The sequence below is a fragment of the Marmota monax genome, unplaced genomic scaffold (genome assembly GCF_021218885.2).
Source record: "Marmota monax isolate L192 unplaced genomic scaffold, Marmota_monax_Labrador192_F-V1.1 WCK01_AAM20220418_F8-fsc00080, whole genome shotgun sequence".
Taxonomy (NCBI): Eukaryota; Metazoa; Chordata; class Mammalia; order Rodentia; family Sciuridae; genus Marmota; species Marmota monax.
In genome coordinates this window covers 477,576-490,517 of record NW_026694750.1, presented here as the reverse complement: position 1 = coordinate 490,517, position 12,942 = coordinate 477,576, and positions in this window count along the sequence as shown.

Here is a 12,942-nt window from a genome sequence, read left to right as displayed (position 1 = left end):
CCCACTATGCATGAGGCCCTGGGTTTGATCCCCAGCATTGCCAAAAAATTAAATTAATAAATAAACTGGAAATACCAAGTATGCCAATCAGTTATCTTGTTTTTGAGATGCTCAGACCATTTCATCCCTCTGATTGCAAAACATCTAGATAGACTGGCACCAGAGCTGCTTCCCCCAGGGGTTAAAAAAAAACAAAAAAAAAACCCTGATTTGAAAGCCCATAGGGACGTCCTACTGGGCTCGAGGTTCTGGGGGCGCAGGGTGCTCGCCATGTCATTCGACGAGGCCAGGCCATTTTACTTCCTCAGCCAGTGACTTACTTCAGCACAGTCCTGAGAGGACCTGCTGCCACTGTGCTGACATCTGAGAAGATGTGAGCCACAGCAAGCTGAAGACAGGACGGGAGGTGGGAGACAGTGAGCTCCCCCCCAGAAACCAGGGCAGGCATGGCCGCTTCCTGAGGCTGGAGGGCGCCTCCCGGGAGGCGCAGCTCAGGTGGTCTCTCCCTGGTCTGTCTTTATCACACCAGCCCAGGGGACACACAGCAGCCTGCAAGGTCATCATGCTTGTCCTCTCGGTTGGTGGAGTATTTCACTTTGGGAAGGAGGCCCGCAGCACCTCCCTTCCATCCCGCTGTTCTGGGTTTCCTTAGTCCCTCAGGAAGGCAGCTCGTGGAGGAATGCACATGCGCAAAAGCTGGGACAGTGTCTAGCTCCACAGTGACAGCAGTAGCCTCAGAAGCCACAGGCAGGGGAGGCGAAGAGGCCCCAGTCCCTAGACATGCTGATGGGGAACACAAGCACGGCAATGTCCCCCTCCTGAAGGCCTGGTGGAGCGATCTGGCCTGAGTGCCTTCAGCTGTCCCTGCCTTCACAGGGGCTCATGGTCATGCCCTCAGCACTGCCACCTTCGTGCTGGGTGATCTCAAGATGTGTGGGAGCCCAGTGTAGTGGCGCACGCCTGTAATCCCAGCAACTGGGGAGGCTGAGGCAGGAGGGTGGCAAGTTCAAGGCCAGCCTCAGGAGATGATTGAGGGACCTTGTCTCTAAGTAAAATACAAAAAAGGGCTGGGGATGTGGCTTTGTGGGTAAGCACCCCTGGGTTCAATCCCTGGTACCAAAAAAAAAAAAGTGGGAAACACAGAACGCCCTGCCTCTCTGTTCCCAGCCCTGCCGTCTCGCCTGGGGCTCTGTCCTCCACCCCCTTAACCATTCATGTCCTAGAACTGGACACAGCACAGTTATGGGAAGAGCCAGGGAGGAAATATTTGAGACTCCATGGGTCTTAGAGTTTTTTAAATCACATCTGCTCAACTCTGCTGTTGTGTGGAAATGGCTGTGCATAGACATGAAAGAAGGGGCCTGGCTGTGTTCTAGAAAAACCAGACAGATGGGCAGCAGGTGGATTTGGCCCATGGGATGAAGTCTGCAGATCCGTGCCCTAGACCTTGGCATTACTGATAAGCAGACCATAATCTCAACTGAAGCAACCAGTTCCCGCCATCTCCCGTGTCCCTGCTCCCCTGGCACCTGCAACCAGTGACTCCACCATCCCTCACAGGCTCCAGTCTTGTCTGAGAGAAATGCCCTCCTGGCCATTTGACGTTCTCCCTTGCATGTACCCGCAACCCCTGCAGCGGTCTGGCTTGGTCATTCTCTGGGTAAATACAGCCGTCTACACGGGCCACACCTAGCCAGTGCTCCTCCAGGAGGCAGGATGAAAACACTCAGCCTGAGAGCATGGTGGTGCACACCTGTAGTTCCAGCAGCCCGGGAGGCTGAGGCAGGAGGATCACAGGTTCAAAGCCAGCCTCAGCAACTTAGCGAGGCCTCAGAGACTTAGCAAGATACTGTCTCAAAATAAAACATAAAAAGGTCTGGCGATGTGGCTCAGTGGTTAAGCAGCCCTGGGTTCAATCCCTGGTACCAAAAAGAAAAAAAAAAGATCAGCGATGTTGGCTTTAATTTCATGATGATTAAACTCTCCTTGGTGATGCCCTGAGTAATAGCCTGCCCCAGCCCCACCCCTGTGGTCTGTTCCTTGTGGCTGCTGGGGCACCACAGACATTGAAGTGCTCAGCGCAGCACTGACTCCCTCACTCAGTGGTGCTGGGGAAGGTCAGGAGTCGAAAGTGGAGGTGTCACCAGGACTGCTGGGCTCTGGAGGCTCTAGGGGACATCCTTGCCTTCAGCGCCCAGAGGCACCTGCCTTCTGTGGCTTTGGCCCTTCCTCCGTTTTCAAAGGTAACAGTGTAGAGTTCTCTGCCATCGGCGGCCCTCTGCCTCCCAGTTACAGACACCTGGGATTACATCGGTCCTACCCAGGGAATCCAGGATCCTCTCCTCTCTCAGGATCCCAAAAGGTAAAGTCGTCACTGGCTTCTGTGAATTCAGATGTCTTTGCAGGGGCCACTCATTATCCAGCCTGTCCCCCACCCCACTCTCCCACGCTCCTGGAGAGACTGTTCTACACGTTCACCCTTACCTTCAGACGGTTACCTGGCTGCCTGTGCCCACCCTGCACCTGCCCTCCCACCTGCACCTGCCCTCCCACCTGAACATGTGCCTGCATCCCTGTGACAATGGCCACAGGCTCAGGCGCCTAGCACCTCTCCTGATTCAGTGGCTTATCCCCTCTCTCTTTTAGTGACAACCTCCCTTGCCCTGGGTCTGCCCTGCCTGCACGACAACCTTTCTGTCCCATTAAGAAAAGAAAAGAAAAGAAAAAGTCTACTACCTCTCACAGGTGACAAAGGCTGCCACCAAGAAACCCGAAATAACAAGTGTTGGTAAAAACTGTGGAAAAATTGGAACCCTGTGCACTGTCGTCAGCGTGTACAAGGGCACAGCAGGAACGGAACACCTGGTGGCAGGTCCTTAAAAAGTAAGCATGGAATTACCAGAGGAGCCAGCAGCCCCAATTCTGGTATGTGCCCAGAAGAATCGAAAATAGCCTCAAACAGGAATCTGTACCCCACGGAGCTGCAGCATCCCTCACAAAAGGTGAAACAACCCAGGTGGCCGACGGTGGATGAGTGGATGGACACAAGGTGGTCTATCCGTACAGTGGGGCGGTACCAACCTTAAAAAGGGAGGGAATTCTGACAAATGCTACGGTGGGTAAGCGTTGGGGACACTATATATGACCCAGCCACGACACCATGTGAATCCACTTACATGCCACCTGCGTAGATTTTCTGAAATCTATGTACAGACAACGGAGCCGTAGGGGCCGGGGGCTGGGGAAGGAGGCAACGGGGCGTTATCATGGTGTGGGTTGCGGAGTTGCCGCTTTGCACAGCAAGAAGTTCCCAGAGGGCGGTGCTGATGGTTGCAAAGAGCGTGAACTCACCTCACGCCGTGGGACTGCTCGACTTAAAACGGTTAAGACGGTAAGTGTTCAGGTGGGTAATTCTCCACTATGAACATCGACAACAAAATCCCTCCGCGCGCCACGCTCCCTACTTAGCTGCCCCGAAGAAACACCCAGAAACTGCCCGCACCTGTTCACTCTCTCCACTGCATCTTCTCCTGCATTCTCTTGTGCCGGCACCTCCACCAAGACTCCTGATGTTTGGGGCCCTGCTGACCTCCACATGCTGAATGCAGGGGTGGAGAGGAGGATGGAAGAGAGAAGGAGAGGGAGAAGGAGACCAGCAGGGAAGGACAGTGGGATGGTGAGTTTAAATGTGAAACTCCGTGAGCACCCTGACTTTCACCCCTAGACCTGTTTTCCTCCAGGCCCAAATTCTTAGAAGTTGCCATAAATCTGAGTGTACTGTAAAGCCTGTTAACTAGAGCCTATTTACCTTACTTGCTTACAGAATGTATTTTTAGATTAATTAATAAAGCCTAAAGATAGATATTGCTACAGACCCCTGATGTGGGTATAGGCCAAGCACTAGATAAAGTCAACTGGAAGATTCTGAGAAGAGCCAGACCCCTGTGTGCTGCACTCTGCTTCATGATCAAAGGAATCAAGCTCATTAGGCTGACGCTGCTCCACCGCCCCCATATGCTTCACAAGCTCACCATTTACCAAGTTTCCTTTAATAGAATCCAGAGGCCTGGCAGGTGGTGCATGCCTGTAATCCCAGCAGCCCAGGAGGCTGAGGCAGGATCACAAGTTTGAGGCCAGCCCTAGTGAGACCCTGTCTCAAAATAAAAAACAAAAGCTGAGCATGGTAGTGCACACCTGTAATCCCAGTGATTCCAGAGACTGAGGCAGGAGAATTGCAAATTCGAGCCCAGCCTCAGCAACTTAGTGAGGCCCTAGGCAACTTATTAAGAAATAAAATTGCTGGAGATGTAGTTCAGCAATAAAGCACCCCTGGGTTTAATCCCAGCACAAAACATAAATAAATAAATAAGATTTAAAAAGCACTGGCCATATAGCTCAGTATTAAGAGCACCCCTGGGTTCAATCCCCAGTACCAAAAAGAAGCCTGAGACTCCCAAAGCACAGTTCACTCTCTCTATTGAGAGCGGATTCTGCTCCTCTGCTTGCTTCTCCTGAATAAATGTTCACGGTGCCACTTTTGAATAATTCCAGTTTAAGTGAAGAACCCACCAGGGCTGAGTGAGGTCCCCATTTACCCTCTGAGGACCTCCTCCAACCCCATCCAGTTATAATGACCTCAGTCCTCATCTCAGTGACCTTGGAACTCTTTGGGAGCCCCCATGCCCCAGGTTCTGCTGCATCTCAGGGCCTCTCTCGCCAGCTCCTCCTCACCTTGTCCACGCGACAGTCAGAGGCCCAGGGCTGGACCTGCGCCTCTTCCCCCTGCCCACCTCCCTGGCTTGTGGATGGATCTCACTCAGCCTCGTGGCTTCAAACACCATAGACACATCCTGCCAAGTCCTGCCCTTGGAGAGGCTGAGCCTTCCCTGTGCTCTGATTCCCTGCTGTGCTCCAGGCGCTGGACCCAGCAGCTACAAAGGAGCTTAGGTGGCGGGTGGGAAGAAATGGAGGTGGGAAGAAATGGAACAGACGTGACGAGAAAATGGAGTTAGATGCGGGAGACAGAGAGACAGGGGTTCCCTTTTGGGATGGGGAAGGCGGGGAAGGGGCAGGAACAGAGGCCTGAAGGAGGGCCGGAGGAGGAGCTTCCCTGGCAGATCGCAAGTTCAAAGCCAGTCTCAGCAACTTAGTGGGACCCTGTCTATATATATATATATATATATGAAGGGCTGGGGGTGGCTCAGTGGTTAAGTACCTCTGGGTTCCATCCTGGTACCAAACAACAACAAAAACTGAACAAGCCCCTGGGCAGTGGCTGACACAAGGCTGAAGAGGGGGCCAGCTGCCCCTTCCTTCTTTGGCTTCTTCCTCCAATAGGCATTGGGCATATCTGCTAGGTGCTGGGTCAGAGGGACCTGGCTGTGACCTGATCCTGGGCTTGCTGCTTCCCAGGGTTCACTAGCTACTGGGGAGACAGGTGAAGCACTGGATGATTTGCTGTGAGAGGGAACATTTGGAGCAACTGAGGCAGCCACCTGCCTAATGGGGTAAGCAGTCAACTTGGGTCAGGTGTGTCCCTCCTGTTTATTTCTTTCCTTCCATCAGGAGAGCACGAGTGGAATGGCCAAGCGGGGACCAGCTTGGATGGGGAGGGAAGGTCTTTTTGATTCCTTTCCCTTGAGTTTTCATTCATTCATCATTATCATGGGGCACCCTGATGGGTTATCCCAGAGGTCAAAACTCATGGGTTCACAGCTGGCGTGGTGGTGCACACCTGTAATCCCATCTGCTCATCAGGCTGAGGAGGGAAGATTGTACATTTGAGGTCAACTGGGAAACTTAGTGAAATCCTGTCTCAAATATAATTGAAAAAGGGACTGGGGATGTAGCTTAGTAGCAGAGGGTGGCCCTGCCCAAGAAAGAGTCCTTGCTATACCACTTCCTGTCTGTGTGACCTCAGGTAAGTGAACAAACTTCTCTTTGCCTCACTCTCCTCATCTGTAAAATGGGATTAAGGTAATGCCTCCTCTGAGAGGGAGGTGACCTGAATTCCTACCTGCAAAACGCTCAGAATAGTGTCTGGCACTACTAACCCTTCATTGCCTTTTCCTTACGTGTAGCTGCTGGGGAGACAACAGAGGGGGGGCAGGGGCCCTGTTGGTGTGCATCTGGAGGGGCTACGCCAGGGGCAGAGAAATGGAAATAGAAAACACAGGAAGAGGTGCTGCTGTTCTGCAAGGGAAGCAAGGAGGGCGTCTTTGAAATGCTGGCGTTTGAGCAGAGGCCTTGGTGGAGGGGATGGGAACATCTCTTGGCTCATTGGTTGGGAAAGATCTGGGGTCGGAAGCCCAGAAAGGATGTCGGGTTTCATTTTCAGTGTGATTGGAGGGGCCCAGGGCCAAGCGGGGGCGTGGGAAGTACCTGGCATTGCCAGATCTAGGAGTTGGGAAACAGCTGCGTGACTTCATCTCAGTAACTGCTCTGCAAGATCGTCCCTGCTGCGCAGATACGGACACGGAGGCAGGGCTGGCTGGTCGGGTTTGATACTTATCTAAGGAGTGGGGTGGACAGGCTGTAGACTGTTGGAAGCTGGCAATAACCCGCTCCTTAGAATTTCATAGCATAGCTGGGCATGGTGGCGCACACCTGTAATCCCCGCGGCTGGGGAGGCTGAGACAGGAGAATTGCAGGTTCAAAGCCAGCCTCAGCATTGGCAGTTAACAACTCAGTGAGACCCTGTCTCTAAATAAAATACAAAATAGGGCTGGAGATATGGCTCAGTGACAGAGTGTCCCTGAGTTCAATCCCCAATACTCCCCCACCAAAAAAAAAAAAAGAATTTCATAGCATAGCCAACCAAGGAGAAGCCTTGCTCCGGGGACTTCTCTGCCTGGCCTTGTGTTCCATATTCAGAACCCAGCAGCCCGAGCAGCAGCCCGAGCAGCAGCACAAACACTGGGAGCTCAGAATCTCCATCTGTAATGGGAAGGGCTGAGCTGTGTAGTCGTTATTATTATTCATTCATTCATTTATTTTTTCCCCCCATGAGCTGTGTGCACTTCCACAAGAGGCTCTGGACCTGGGCTTCCCAATACAGTAGCCACCAGGCACAGGTGACTGTTGAGCATTTGAGACATGGCTAGTGCAGATGCAGATATGTGAACTATATCTCAATGCAAAATACCAGAGGTGGAAGACTTGGTACTGTGCATGGATGAATGGATGTGTGCATATGTACAATATATATTTTCAGTAGTCATTTTTTGTACTTTTTTTGGTCAGGATCTCTGAACTACGTTTCCACCCCTCACTAGTATTTTTATACTGATTACATGTTAAAATGATAATATGTTGGATATATTAGTTAAATAAACATATTAATATTAATTTCACCTGTTTCTTTTCTCTCTTTGACTTGGCCCACTAGAAATTTTAGGTTATATTTGTGGCTTGTATTTTTTTTTTTGGTGGGGGGGTACCAGGGATTGAACTCAGGGGTACTCTGGCACTGAGCCACATCCGCAGCCCTGTTTTTTTTGTTTTTTTTTTTTTTTGTATTTTATTTAGAGACAAGGTCTCATTGAGTTGCTTAGCACTTCATTTTTGCTGAGGCTGGCTTTGAACTCACGATCCTCCTGCCTCAGCCTCCCCAGCCACTAGGATTATAAGCGTGTACCACCATTCCTGGCTTACATTCAATTTCTGTCGAATGGCACTGCTCTGGAGGGTTAAAAACCTTCAAGATCTCATTAAATAAATTCATAATTAAGACTGTATCTCCCTTACCCCTGGGATTTCTACCTCCCTTCACCCCTGTGGGGCTTCTTGTAGTAATTATCTCCTTCTCAAATGCTGTATAGGTTGTGTAATCTGGTACAGTTATTGCGTATCCTCTGCACTTCCTGCTAGAACACAAATTCCTGTAGGGGAGAGCTCTATTTTGCTCAGTGATGTAGCCCCCAGGGTGCTTGAACAGTGCCAGGTACCTGGTAGGTGCTTACTGTATGGGGAATGAATGAATGAATGAACTCAGGCCCAGGAAGCACGCAGTGTCCCCAGGGGCCAGATATTCAGTTGTTCTAGAGAAGTCCCCTCCCCCACAGATTTTTCACTTGTCATCTTCATCTTCTTAAATGTGTAGATGAATGAGGCTGAGACAGGAGGATCAAGAGTTCAAAGCCAGCCTCAGCAATGGCAAGGCAACTCAGTGAGACCCTGACTCTAAATAAAATACAAAATAGGGCTGGGGATGGGGCTCAGTGGTTGAGTGTCCCTGAGTTCAATCCCTGGTACCAAAAAAAAAAAAAAAAAAGTGTAGATGATTCAAATTATTTAAAAGCATTGTGGGGCCAAAAGAAAGTTTTCTGCAGATGCTTTGGTTGTCTGCACCCCTCTGGTTCAGATGGTTCCAGGTTAGGTGGGGAAGGGCTGATGCAGGTGCACTGAGCAGGGGCCCTCAACTCTGCCTGTCTCAGAAAACTTGGTGCTCTGGGGCCAACATGTCCACATGGGTGGTAATTAAGGAGCAACCCTCTGCCAGGTGTGGGGGTGCACACCTGTAATCCCAGTGACTCAGGAGGTTGAGGCAGGAGGATTGCAAATGTGAGGCCAGGCTGGGCCACTTAGTGAGACCCCATATCTAAATGAAAAACAGAGAGGGCTGGGGATGTAGCTCAGTGATAAAGTACCCCTGGGTTCAATTCCCAGCACCAAACCAAACCAAACAGAAAAAAAGAGTGACCCCCAACTCTTCCAATTCCTGCAGCCTCTCGTTTGTTGGGTCCGCAGCTAATAAAAAACAAAACATGATTCTCTTACACAACACATCTGACACAAATTGTGGATTCTCCCTACTAAGCAATTCTTCAGTCCTCCAAACACCAACTGGGTGTCCTATGATTTGATTCAATTCTGATGCTGTCTGTAATGGTCACAAGCCACAGGTTCAAGGCCCAGCCCCACAAGACTGCCCCTGCTTCAGACACCAGTCACAAATTCAAGGCCCCTATTCTTCTGACTGACTGGTGTTGGTCTCAGAAAATGACACCCCAAAGTGAAGGCCTCAGAGGTAACGTTTCCCTCATCTGCCCTCCTGTCTGTCCCCCAGGTTAAGCCATAGAATAGAATTCCTCTTCCCCAAGGTAGGTTGTAGACCATGAACCCCCTTTCCCCCAAACCACCCATAACTACTAAAAAACACGGCCCTCACCTTGCCTGCCTTCTGTGTCATGTTCAGCCATAAAGAAATCCTCTGACTTACTTGTCTGGTACTAGATCACTAAAGTATCCTTCCCTTTACCTGGAAAGAAGTAATGCTACACAGACAGGCCTTGCTGGGTCTCTCCCCTCATCTATTACATTATATCAGACCTTTCTTGTATAATGACGGCTCTATGCAGCTGTCCATGTTCATCAAGCTATTACTAATTGAAGATTCTTTGGCTCAATTTGGATAGAAATCATGAAAAGGCAACATGTTGCTCCCTTAGTGTTGGCAGCTCTGAGCTTTGAGAGCCAGCAGCTCTCAGCTTCTAGAGATAGCAGCTCTCCTTGCAGCCAGAGTCACAGCTACCCACACTAGAACTTCTAGAAGGTGAAGCTAGCAGCTCGCCATTGCTCTTTGCTGTTCTCCAGCTGCTAGACATCCTAACAGTCTTTAGTGTCAACACCTCTTAGTGTTGTCCTGCTCTACTTGAGATAGAACTCATGAATAGAAGCCGGGCATGGTGGTGCACGCCTGTGATCCCAGCAGCTCGGGAGGCTGAGGCAGGAGGATCACAAGTTCAAAGCCAGCCTCAGCAACTTGGTGAGGCCCTATCTCAAAATAAAAAGATAAAAAGGGCTGGGATTTGGTTCACTGGTTTAGCGCTCCTGGGTTCAATCCTGGTACCAAAAAGGGGCAGGGGAAGGAATCATGAATAGGGGCTGGGTGTGGTGGCATGCACCTGTCATCCCAGTTATTTGGAGGCTGAGGAAGGTAGATTGCAAGTTCAAGGCCAGCAGGGGCATCTTGCAAAACATTGTCTTAAAAAAAAAAAAAGAAAGTAAGGACTGGGGTTATAGCTCAGTGGTAGAATGCTTGCCTTGCATGCATGAAGCTCTGGATTGATTCTGAGTATCCTAATCTCCTCAAAAAAAAAATCACAAATAGGCAAATTAAAACCACCCCACAGAGGCTTTATTAGGACTCATGCTGCAGCTCAAGGGGAAGCGGCGCACACACCAACGTGACAAATAAGAAGGGTGCCAGCTACACCGAAAGGTAAGAGCACACAGGTGCCCGGTGGCCGCCAGCTAACTACAGACTCCCTGTTCAGTCACTAGGGACTCCTCTGGGCCAGAGCGGGGACAGCTGAAGTGGCTGCAGAGAGTTGGGGTTGTCTGGGATGCACCCCTGGCTTGCTGCGGCCAAGCGTCCTGGAGCAGTCGCGGGTGTCTGAGGCCATCATGGCCAGCCGCAAGGCACCCCGGCAGCAGCAGCTGTCAAAATTAGAAGACAATTAAAAAGCATAACTTGGGGAGCATCAGGCCCTTTTCTTCTGCCTACAATCTAAGCATAAAAATGGAAAGTTCGCCCTGGGTCTTCCTCTGAAGGCTCCCATATCACATAAAACTACGACCAATTAAGCCATGCTCTTCTCTTGTTGACCTAGCTTTCATTATAGGGGTGTCCGCCATGACCCTTTATGATGGGAAAGGAAGGGGATCATGCCCCCTCCCTGCACCCAGGCTCCCACTGCCTTCTTCCCCTTCACTGGCTTTAAATCCAGGTTCTCACGACCCATGCCTGGGGTTTGATAATTTTCTCTAATGACTCACAGTACTTGGGAGACGCTTCAAGGATGGAAGAGGTGTATATGTGCCCTCTCAGGGGAGGCCATCCCCCCACTTCCTGGAAGTTCTCTGAACCTTTAGAGTTTTTTTTTTTTTAAAGAGAATTTTTAATGTTTATTTTTCAGTTTTTCGGCGGACACAACATCTTTGTTTGTATGTGGTGCTGAGGATCGAACCCGGGCCGCACGCATACCAGGCGAGCGTGCTACCACTTGAGCCATATCCCCAGCCCAACCTTTAGAGTTTTTTAATGGAGATTTTGTAACCTAGGCACAATTGACTAAATCAGTGGCCATGTGGTGGTGATTCATCTCGGCCATGGGGTAGGTGTGTGTGTGTGTGTGTGTGTTGGTTTCAACCCTTGCAGAACACAGCCTGTGCCCTGCTCTGAGTTGCTCCATGCTGTACAGAAGAGCAGCTCTCAGACTGTGCCAGCCTCGAGTCTCTCCACTTTATAAAGCAGCAAGTTGCCTCAAGTGACTCCATTTTGAAGGCAAGTGCTAAGGCAGGATGACTGGGTAACTTGTCTGGATAACTAGGTAACTTGTCTGGGTAACAGATGTTGGACCTACAGCACTTATGGAGAAGAATAATCCCTGTTGCATAGCAAAAAACTGATAATTATGTCCATAAAAATTGTCGCTTACCAAATTAAATCAGAGGCACATGCATGCACAGGCATGTCAAACTCCTATCAAACCCATATCAGAGAATCTGGGCCCACAGGCTTATCAGGCACACAGACCACAGAATGTCACAACCCCATCACCTGAAATCCACAGGAAGGGCACCTAAGGCAGTGGCATGGCTGCACCCTAACCCATCTGGTCAGACCCCTGGTGAACGTGCCCCAGATTGACAGGGATGAACTTCCAGCTGTTCCCAGGGTTTCATTCCCAGCTCCATCTCCCGACTTGATGTGGCCCACTCACAAATTCCCTGCCATCCAGACAAAAAATGTTAGGTGTGTGAGGTGATGGATTTAAAATGCTCATTGCCTGATTTAATTATTTATACTGTGAACACATATTGAAACACTGAGACTGAGGATGTAGCTCAGAGGTAAAGAGCTTGCCTTAACCTGAATGAGGCCCTAGGTTCCACTCCCAGCTCTGTCAAACAAAACAAAACAAAACCCCAAACAAACAAATATAACAGAAGCTGCTGTCCCCTTAGCTACAGACAAGACCTGGATCCCCCAGAACAGCTTAAACTTTTGCTTTAACATCTCAAGTCACTGCTCAGGATAACAGCCCGACGCAGGAAGCTCTGAGGTCCTGTTAGTGAGCGCCATGCTTTCAGAAGAGGCCTAGATTGCCCATGGTCTTTCTGGATGACCTTGGTCCTGATTCCCCTTCTGAACAATGAGGGCTTCAATGGCCACACACCAAAGATTGTACAACCTGGGGCTGGGAATGAGGCTCAGTGTAGAGGACTTGTTTTGCCTCTGTAAGGCCCTGGTTCAATCCTCAGCACTGCAAAAAATAAAATAAAATTGTATACTCCTTCCTGTCTTGCTTCATGGCTTTAAGATAAAAATTACAGGGGATGTGGCTCAGTGGTCAAATGCTTGTCTAGCATGTGCAAGGTCCTGAGTTCAATCCTCAACAACATGAAAATAAATAAATAAAAGACCCAAGCTGAAACTATGGCTCCAGCTCTAAAAATAAATAAAAGAAAGAAAGAAAGAAAGAAACCCAAGAGGTCATTGCTTTGGACAAGGCTCCCACACTGGGTCCCAACAGACCAGATTAAAAATGAAAATAGAGTCACCCAGGCTGAAGTTCTACATGACCAAACCCAAGAAAGCTGGAAAATGAGAGAAAAGTCAAGTTTCCTAAACAGGCCAATCCTTATCACAATGAATTTTCCTCTACTGTAATTGTTATATGCTTTAATCCTTATAAAAATCATCTGAGATGATCTGAGGTTAACCAACTGGTTATTTCCCTTTTTTTCTGTCTCCCTGTCTCCATCTTACAAAATAACTTTGAAATGACCAATCTACATTTTGTTCTTTGTTTTCTGCCTTTTCAGCTTGCTTCTGTCAATAAAAACCAACCTCTTCCGCTCTGCTTTTCAGAACACTTACTCTATTCTATGGAATGAAGTGTTGCCCTATTCTAGAATTGAAAATAAAGCCAATTA